Below are 7314 nucleotides of genomic sequence, written 5' to 3'. Positions count from 1 at the left end.
ATATTACCAAAAATATTACCTGTAGTAAAAAATACATTAGAAAAGATATAGTGAAAAAACAGGAATCTCCTTTTGTTGTAGAGACATTTTAATTGAAAAAGTAATTTGGAAAACAGTAGCTATTCGTAAAAGTACTTTTTTTTGATAAAAATCAATTCTTTTAAGAATAGCTATGATTTTGCTTTTATGAAAAGGTGGATTTGATCACCTCTGTATACTTAGTGTATATTAAAATATTTGGGGCCATTTTGAAAAACAGTATTCTTTACTTTTAGGTCCAAGAGACAATGAACTCCATGGATGACCTTGATTGCTTAACTCAGTCATCTGAAGCAATTTCAGAGCTTTGCCTGTCACCTTACTCCAATTATGAGAATTTCATGTTGCTAATTAAACAACTTTGTAAGGATTGTAAAGGTAGCACCATTATATAAATATAAAGCCTTCTTATATAAACTGTGGTAATATATGGTACCTTGTTTAGTTCTGCACCACAGAGAATGTATTATTGAGCTATTTATCTGGGAAATATGCTTCATATTAAAATAAAATGAGAGCGATTGTATGCACTCAGCCAAAGAGCTATGATGATTTCTACTGACTTTTCTCAGTGAGAACAGCGACATCTAGCATGTTTCTTTACCCTGCTTCTCTGACACCTTCACCCAAGGCATGGAAGAGTTCCCTCCTAGAGTACTGGAATAAACTCAGAACTGTGTTTTCTACTATTTCACCTTCTGGAATCTTGGTCTACATTGCAACCATAATTATTATATATTTTAAACATTTGGATCTCATCATGTTTAAAACTCAGCTATTACGTCTCTATACTCCATGGGTATTGGAGAGAATGGTGGTGTCCAAGTCTACTATATGCTGGATGATTTTCTGGCTACTCGTTCTGTCACTTGCTGATTGAAATCTCAGACCTTCATTGTGAATTTGCCTATTTCTCTTTGAAGTTCTATCAATTATTGCTTCATGTACTTTGAAGCTGCTATTAGGTTGCATGATCATTTAGGATTGCTTTGCTGCTTATTAATTTAAAATTATGCAGTGACCTTGCTAATTGCTGATACTGTTTTTTACTTGGAAATCTTCTTTGTTTGGTATTAAGTCAGCCACTGTAGCTAAGCTTTCTTTTGTCAGGTATTAGTGTTGTATATCTTACTTCTATGCTTTTAAAAAAATTGTCTTTACTTTTTAAAAATAGGTTTTTATTGATTTCAGAGAGGAAGGAGGAGGGAGAGAGAGATAGAAACATCAATGATGAGAATCATTGATTGGCTGCCTCCTACATGCCCCCTATTTGGGCGTGTAGGAGGCAGCCAACCTGGGCATGTGCCCTGCAACCTGGGCATGTGCCCTGACCAGGAATCAAACTGTGACCTCCTTTTAAAGTTCATTTCTTACAGGTGGCATATAGTTGTGTCTTGCTTTTTTATCCAGTTGGACAATTTGTTCTTTACTTGAGGTTTTTATACCATTTTCATGTGATGTGATTATTATTAGTTGTTTTGAATCTGTCATCATGCTGTTAGATTTCTCTTTGTCCCATCTACTTTGTTCCCTTATGTTTTTGGCTTGTTTCAGATTAATCAAGTTATTTTTATGATTTAGTTGCATTTTTTGGCTTTTAGCTGTAACTGTTTTTGCTCTATTAGTGTTTGCTTCAGGGTTGGTTAAAGGTAAATGACTTTAAGTTATCACAGTGCACCTTGAAGTAATATTATATCACATCATATATAATTTAACAAATTTACAATAGTTTACTTCCATTTCTTCTCTCTTAGCAGATCCTTCTTAGATCTGTGGGGTTATAGTTTCATTAAGTTGTAGAAAGTTTGTGGCCATTGTTTCTTCAAATATTTTTTCTTGTCCTTTCTGCTTCTTCAGGAATTTATATATTAGCCATTTGAAGTTTTCTCACAAGTCACTGATGTCCAATTTACTAATTTCTTTATTTTGTGATGTCTAATATGCATGTATTCCCATCGAGTGTATTTTTCATGTCTGACATAATGTATCTCTATAGGTGCTATTTGGTTTAAAAAAATAACTTTCATGCCTCTAGGTAGCTCTCTGAGCTTTATTTTGGGATATAGTTGAGTTACATATAAATAGTTTGATCCTCTTCAGTCTTGCTCTTATGATTTGTTAGGTTAATCCAGAGCAGTGTTCACAGAGGGCTAACTCCCCCCATTACTGAGGCAAGACTTTTCTGCCTACCCTGTTCATTGTCCTGTGAGTTCTGAGGTTTTACAGCCTGGCTAATGGGAATAGACAGTATTCCTGGTGCTAGGTGAGCACCAGGCACTGTTTCCCTCTCCTCTTTTCAAATGTGTTTTCCCCTGGTCTCCTCCCATGTATGCACTCACTGCTAATTACTCAGCCGAATACCCTCTGTAGATCTCCAGGGTTCTTTTTCTGTTCTTCCCCCTCCTCTCCAATTTTCCAACCTGTGATCTCTATCTGGCTTGGTTTCACCAGACCCCCAGAGGAGTCTGGTGGACTCTAGCTCAGTTCTTTCTCTGTGTTGTGGCCTTGAAATTCTCTCAAGGGAGTGAACTGGGATACACATTAGACCAACTTCCTTTGTGTCAGGAGTCATTGTCCTTCATTGCCTGAAGTCCGTTGTCTTGAAAATACGTTTTTAATGTTTATTTTGTTTTTGCTTGTTTCAAGTAGGAAGGAAATCATAACCTGTTACTCTCTCTTGCTAGAAGCAGATTTTAATAGAATTTTGTTTGGCACATGCAGATGGTTTAGAATGCTCTCCTTCTTCCTTTGTCTAATTGTTTCCTGCTCATTCTGTGTTTGACATTGTAGCCATCTCTTCAGGGAAATCTTCCCTGGGCCTAGTGTTGACCGAGTTCTGTTATGTGGCCATATAACTGTTTTTTATATAGTATCCATCTGAATTTATAATTATCATTTTATTTGTCTTGCTCCTCTACAAAACTTTAAGCCAAATTAGAGCCAGGTGTCTTATCTGTTTTATCTACAGAGCTTAGTGTAATGTCTTCCACACTGTAGGTACTCAATATATGTTTGTTCAATGTGTGAATGTGTGTGAGAATGTATAGTCCTCTTTATACACAAAAAATTACTCATATATTTCATTTGTATCTTTGTTTTCTCTTTGATGCAGATTCAGATAACTTATATAAAATCCAGAATGTAGTTCTTTCATATGAAAGATCAATAGAACTTGGCAAAAATCAATGTGAATTACTTACAGAAAAAGTGAAAACAATGGAACATAGGGTTAGTGGACTATATAAGAAGCTATCAGAAGCAAGAGCAATAAAATCACAGTTAGAACATCAAAAAGTGGAATTAGAAGGAAAACTCTGCAGTTTGAGGTATTGAACAACTTGGTTGTAAAGAATATTTGAAGATTCTTATTCTATAGATATGCAGAAGTTTTATAATTGCTAACACATTTGGGGATTTTATAGGGAAGAACACTTCTTTAGTACTGTGGAGTATAAAATTCTTGGAAATAATGTACCAAGTTCTTAACAGTGCATACTTCTAGTAATGTTAAAATAAATTCTTCCAAATCATCATTTGAATGATTATATAGCAGTCCACCATATGAAAATCTTATTTATTTAACAAATTGAATTTTGGTTGTTTTTTATTCTGTATTCTATTTAAGGGTTCCAGGAATGTCTTTTATATAAATCTGTTCCTACATTTCTGATTATATACTCTGAATTAATTATTTTCTTTTTTTAAATTACAATTTACATTCAATATTATTTTGTATTAGTTGCAGCTGTACAGCATAGTGGTTACAGAATCATAAACTTTACAAAGAGTTCTTCCTGATATTTTCAGTACCCATCTGGCACCATACATCGTCATTACAATATTATTGACTATATTTTTTCTGCTGTACTTTATGAATAAATTATTTGATAGAGTGTTATTTGATTAAAGTATGAGAACTTTTTGAAAAGGCCTTTAATCTATATTTCTAAATTGTTCTCAATAAAGTTCATATTAATCTAAATTTCCACCAATAGAATATGAAATAGCCATTTTTTTCAAGATAGAAATTTTAAAAAAATTATGCAGCTTTAATCTTATAGAATGAAAAGTAAAACAGAAAGTGGTAACTGATAAGTTTATTCAGCATCTTTGTTATAAATAAAATTAATTCCAAGGTCTGTCTTTATTATTGACTTATTGGGGTAACATTGAATAATAAAATTATACAGGTTTCCAGTGTACAAATCTATAACACATCAACCATATAGTGTATGTTCACCACCCCAAGTTTTTTTCCATCACCATTTATTTCCCCTATACATAAATATGTGTCTATGAGGGTTTGTTTTTTGCTTAATCCCTTCACCTTTTTCACTAATCCCTCCAACTCCCCTTCCCTCTGGCAACCATTGGTCTGTTTTCTATCTATGAATCTGTTTCTATTTTGTTGTTAGTTTATTTTGTTCATTAGGTTCCACATGAGTGAAATTCCCTCTGCAAAGGATTTTAAAATGATTTATAAAATAGATAATAACGAACAAGGTAAGTTGAAGTGTTACGAAAGAAGAAACAAAAAGTGTAGGGTAGCAGATATTGGACTCCTTAGACTAGTCCTGGATTACAGTAGTCAGTGGATATGTCTTGTGTAAAAGACATCTGCAGATGCTGATTTACACTGTAAATTATTTTTAGGAGTACCTGCAATATTTGTGAAGGTAAAACTTTATTTCTAGTAAATTTATAAACTCGTTTATAAACAACAATTTTGCTTTCTAATTAGTAACTAAATCATCTGTCCTAATGGAGAAATAAATAGGACTGTGGAAAAAAAGAAAATTTCAACTTCATTGAATAATTTCCCAAAATTCCTTCCCAACAATATTTACCAGAGTTACTATTAAGTAAATTTACTTAAGTAGCAGTATGTTTTTTTCATTGCTGCCTTTCAGGTATAGAGAATGAAGTGAGAAAAAAAAAATGAGACCTAGAAAGGAAAAAAAATGGAGAACATAAAATTTTTTATAAGGATAATAAACCAACATATGTAGAAGAATATCATAAAATGAACTCTTTGTTTTCTAACCAAATGAATTTTAAGATAAGTGTATTTAACTGCAGATTTACCTTAAGAGAAGAAAAAGAGAAAAGACAAAAAGCTGATCAATTATATGAAAAATATAGGGAACAGTTAATAAAAAAAGAAGAACAATATATTAAAGAGACTGAAATGAACAGAGAACTTGAAACCACTCTCAGAACACTAGAGATGGAATTGCAGATTGTAAGGAAGAATTTAAGTCAGGTAAATTTACCTTTGGTAAAAATTTTTATTTCGAACAGTATTTCATCAATATTTATAATATACCTTTGATCTAATGTACATTGCTAGGTTTAAAGCAAACCAAAAATGTAAACTCATTCAAAATATGAACTGTGACATTTATAACTATTCTTGGCATCTAGTAGATGCTCTGTATACATTTTCTAAATGGAAAAATAGAAAATAAATGGACATTACCATTAACATAAATGTTAATTTTTTCTTTTAATTTTATTTAATAGATTTTTTTATTATTGATATTATTACAGATGTCTCCCATTAATCCCTCTTTTATTCCCCTACTCCCAGCCCCTTCCCCTTCTCCCCTCCAGGTCTTCACCACCCTATTGCCCATGTCCATGAGCTATGCATCTAAGTTCTTTGGTTTATTTCTTCTCATACTCTAAACCCCACATCAAGGTATATCAGTCTGTTCCATGCCTCCATGTTTTGGGTCTTATTTTAATGGTCAATTCATTTTGTTCATTAGATTCCACAAATAAGTTAAATCATGTGATATTTATCTTTCTCAGATTGGTTTATTTCACTTAACAATATTCTCCAGGTCCATCAATGATGGAAATTTTTTTTAATGTTAATATAGAAGCTAAATTGCCTTGAGACTGTGATGAAACTATTCAAATGTTTAAAAAGAAATTTTATTTCATAATACTGTATTTGTGCTCAAAGAATAAATTTAGGTATCACTTAAATTACAATTTGAGTTTTTCATGGAAAATAAAGATTCTTGTGCCTGCTTCAACAGTTTTTATTAAGGTTTTGTTCTTAAACTTTGGACTTTTTTTTATTGGTATGACATAAAAAACTAAATGAAATCTGTCTCTAGGTTGTAGGAGAGCGAAATGACATTCTGAGGCAACTTTCTCAAGAACAGAATGCCAGAAAATTACAAGATGAAAATCTGGCTGAGCTCCTTTGCAAACAAAAAGAGTTAGAAAGAACTTATAAGGAAGTGAATTCTGAGGTATTTTATTTTATTTTTTTAAAATTTTTAAATTTCTTTATTGAGGTATTTTAATTAGTCATTTTCAAATGCGTGTGTGTATGTATTTGTGTGTGCACATATTTAAAAACCAGTACTGTACATGTGAAAAGTATAGAGGATTTTAAAAGCACATCTATATATGTGTATATATAGAGGTGGCATTTTGGGTCCATTGGATAAATCGATATTCTTAATTCAAATCCATTTGTCTCCAATAGTTAAGTAGTGACATTCACAATGGCCTCATCCAAAGTGAAGGCTTTTAATATTTTCCATAGGAATCAATGAACTTTCCATGATCTCAAAAGTATTGATACTAACAACAGATGTTCCAGTTAGGAGCAGTGATTTCATTTCCTTGATATATTAATAGAGAGGTTAGTTTCTTTTTCCACTGATGGTAAGGAAGGAAGTATAGCCTGTTCAGAGATCATATTTTAGATGTCATTCTTCTACTTTTGAGAAAAATAACAGTTTGTTCTAAGTAGTATCCCATTTTAACATAAGGAGCTTATAAAGACAATAATATGCCATAATATATATTTAGTGGTAACTTATTGATAAATATTTTATTCCTAATATTTCCCCCATTTCACATTTATTACTACTTTAAACATCATGAAGAAAAGATAAAAGTTATTGCAGTAACAAACAGTTTCATGATTTTCTAAGAAGAGCTCTATAAATTTTACCTTAGTCATCATTTGTTTTTTGAAACTTAAGACTTTTTTGGGTTTATATACTCACACTGGGGAAGTAGTTGTGGATTGGTGCAAGAGCACGAATTGTGGAATCAGAAGACCTGTGGGAAATCCTAAAATAGCTTATTTTTTTAACCACTCTATTCCAGATTGTGAAAACTGAAAGAGTTCATTGATGTATATAGAAGTGTTTTGGACAATGCTTAGATTATCAGTTATTAGTAGGTTTAGTTTTTATAACTGACTCTGAAAATATTAGAAAAGTAGAATATCTCTGGAATATTCTA

Source organism: Plecotus auritus, assembly GCF_963455305.1.
Source record: "Plecotus auritus genome assembly, chromosome: 1".
NCBI classification, from domain to species: domain Eukaryota; kingdom Metazoa; phylum Chordata; class Mammalia; order Chiroptera; family Vespertilionidae; genus Plecotus; species Plecotus auritus.
This window is presented reverse-complemented; position numbering follows the sequence as displayed.